General features: G+C 44.4%; 1 long non-coding RNA gene across 1 annotated transcript in view; it reads right to left on the bottom strand.

The window, feature by feature from the left end:
* Positions 1-2,950, bottom strand: part of LOC114891807 — a 6,594-nt gene extending 3,644 nt beyond the window's left edge. Inside the window, exons 1-2 of the long non-coding RNA XR_003792613.1 lie at positions 2,824-2,950; positions 2,449-2,507 (exon numbers count right to left, since the gene is read on the bottom strand). This is a non-coding gene — a long non-coding RNA (uncharacterized LOC114891807). The remainder of the gene's footprint in view (positions 1-2,448; positions 2,508-2,823) is intronic.
* Positions 2,951-3,346: the final 396 nt, after the last annotated feature.

The following is a 3,346-nucleotide window of genomic DNA, read 5'->3' as shown; positions in this document are numbered from 1 at the left end:
CTGCCTCCTTTGCAGGTTCACCCTCCTCTACAAGGGCTTTAAGCTTTTGATAATCACTAAGCTCAAGGCTAGCCCCTCTCCTCTTGCCACCCTCCGCTTTCTCCCTCAGCACTGTCATTACCACCTCAGTGTAGGTGACGCAGGAACATGTATCTCAAGCCAGCTCTGTCCTTGCCTGTTTGTCAATAATACCTCAAACTCAGTAAGTCCAAAATTAAAGCCATGGTTTTCTTGTTGGTTCTTGGTTCCCTGACTCATAAATGGGCCATCATGCATCCAGTTGCATAATTAGAAACAAAAGCTTATCCTTGACCCGTTGTCCTCTCTTCCTTGTCATCCCATCCCCATGGCTCTGAAATCCCTTCCCTGCCCCCTCTCTCCACCAACACACCATACTCCAAATAGCTATCATCTCCCACCTGCACTACTCCACCTGCTTCCCAACTGGGTCCTCCTCTCTACTCCATGCGCCTGGACTCTGTCTTCCACACTGTGGCCAAAGTGTCTTGTAGATACAAATTCTGTCATGACACTCCTTCCACAAAACTCCTCGTCGCTTTATAGATAATATCAACGACTTCCCTGATGGTGCAGTGGTTAGCAGTCCGCCTGGCAATGCAGAGGACATGGGTTCAAGCCCTGGTCCAGGAAGACCCCACAAGCCATGGAGCAACTAAGCCCATGCACCACAACTACTGAGGCTGTGCTCTAGAGCCTGTGAGCCACAACTACTGAGCCCACATGCCACAACTACTGAGCCTGCGTTCTAGAGCCCACATGCCACAACTATGGAAGCCAGCATGCCTAGAGCCCGTGTTCTGCAACAAGAGAAGCCACCGCAATGAGAAGCCTGTGCATAGCAACAGAGAGTAGCCCCTCCTCGCTGCAACTAGAGGAAAGCCCGTGCACAGCAACAAAGACCCAATGCAGCCAAAAGTAAATAAATAAACAAATAGATACATTAATTAAAAAATATATATATATAACATCAAAACTCCTCAATACAGCCCACACATTTTTTGGCCTGACCCTTCCTTCTGCTCGAAACTCATCATGTGCTATGGTCCTCCCCACTGCTCCACTTCCAGGCACCTTGCCCTCCTTCCACCCTTCACCCTCCCCAAGTTCTTTCCTATAATAAGCCTTTGCATGTGCTGATCCCTCCACCCTCTTTCCTTTCATCCCCTGGTGCACTTTTACTCATGCTTTAGACCTCACAGCAAATGCCAGTTCCCTTGGCCCCTCATGAGGCCAAAGCCCCTATGTACTTCTCCTCCCTGTAATGCTTGTCAAGATTACACACTTGCATTTGGTTCATTAACATGCAACAAATTCCACTACTATAAGCTCCCCAAGGGCAAGGATAAGCCTGGTTTTAGCTACACTGCATCCCCAGCACCCAGCACAGTGCCTGCCCTCAGAGGATCCTGGGATAAGCAACCCTATGCACTGGCAGAGATGGTGGATTCTGCGGTCAGATTGCCTGTGTTCAAACCTCACCCCTTCCCCTTTCTGACTTGACATCTTGAGTAGGCCACATAATGTCTCTGTGCCTCAGTTTTCTCATCCACCTCATGAGAATGGGAATACCCATGCCACCTTCCTCAAAGGGTTGCTGTGAGGGCTAAATGAGCTGATGTGAGCAAAGTGATTAGAAGGGTCCCAGCTAGAAAGTAAACTAAGTTCTCAAGAAATGGTGGCAGTTAGAATGATTATTACTCATGGAGCGAGCGAACAAAACGGTGGATTGTCCTGCCAACTGAGTACTTCCAAGTATCTTTAGCACTCTTTTATCATCTCTAACCTGAGGCGTCTTACTATCACCTTCTATTCGGGAAAATGGTCACAGACCATGCTGGAAAGCCGTAACTAGAATGACACAACTCCATCTTATTAATTCAACAGTCTTTACTGTTCCTATAGCTACCGGAGTCCCATGAGTAATTTTTAACTTTAATTTCATAAGCATATATTTCATGTTAGTACTTTGATATCTGAGAAGAAGTGAAGAAACCTCACCTGAGAATTGGAACGTTTTGTGCTATGAAAGATCTCATGCGGGTGAAACGTGCCCTCCTTTCAATTATGAGAAAAGTCACTGACAAAGTTCAAATGACCACAACGGTGAGAAGCAGAGCCCAGCCCACACCTGAAAGCCTGACTCAGGCCCCTCTGCTCCACTCTGCTAGGCTGAAACGTGCAGGCTTGCAAAATTGTTTGGCGCAGCACAGAACTTCACATATTTTCCAGCATACACTGCAGATTAAATACTTCAGGCAAAATCACTTTACTAACAATTTCTATTTCACTACAATCTTTTTTGCTTTAAGAAAATATCAGATTTCAGGTCTTTAGAAGCGATCTATACAAGTTTAAGATAACTATGAAGAGAAAGCAGTGTTATCAGCAAACAAAATTTTAAAGGAACATACAAGTTTCTTCACTTACTGCTTTATCTCCCAGAGCTGTTCTGAGACTAAGTCTCACTTTAAAAGCATTTTCTGCATCTGTCAGGGAGAGAAAAGACAGAGAGCACTATATGATGATAAAATCTGCCAAAATGGAACCTGATAGATGCTAATATTTAATGCAACTCGAATCAACAGAATTGCAAGTAAACTGCCCCAGATACTCCTGGAAGTTTAACTGCAATCACCTTAAATGGCTGAAATTTTAATTTCAAACTCATAAAACATTCACAGGATCAACTTTCAAGCCATGACACGACGGCAGATTTAGAAAAATAAAGAAGGCTTTCAGGCAGAGACTTGTCAATCATTTAGAAAACTGTTCATCTATTTTGAAGTTTCAAGGCTTACGTACCTGGCTGACAGAGTTCGGCATGAATAGCACTCACTAGAAAAAAGAGCAGCCACAACATTCTTTCAAAGTGGGAAACACAAGGCAAACGGAGGGAAAAAAATCCACCCTTTGCTTAAAGCTGCCTTAGCCATTCTGTGACCCGGATTAGAATATCAGACAAACAAGCAAGCCACCACCTAAAAGGTTTAATGATTACCCCCATCATCTGGGTTAATACTTTGAGAGAAGCAGCCCATCTCCTGTCAGTTATTTACGAAAATCTGTTTGGAAAACAGATTAGCTGTCCTTTCCAAATTCTACCTCCAAAGAATGTTTTCTCTGCTGACCCAAAAGTCGGAATCCTCCCCCCACCTTTCTTCTGTTGTTGTCTGGTTAAATGCACGGTGGAAAGCATTAGTCCTTTCTGGAGGTCTACCTTGGCATGATCTTCCCATCTTTTCAGGGCTGAAATATCTCTGGCATATTGATAGACTCTCTTAATTTAGGAAACAAACATCACTCCTTTCTATCTCTGGTGAACAAA

The sequence above is a fragment of the Monodon monoceros genome, unplaced genomic scaffold, assembly GCF_005190385.1.
Source record: "Monodon monoceros isolate NGI ecotype Baffin Bay Population unplaced genomic scaffold, NGI_Narwhal_1 Contig971_ctg1, whole genome shotgun sequence".
NCBI lineage: Eukaryota > Metazoa > Chordata > Mammalia > Artiodactyla > Monodontidae > Monodon > Monodon monoceros.
The sequence above is the reverse complement of the archived record's forward strand: the minus strand, read 5'-3'. Positions and strand labels throughout refer to the sequence as shown.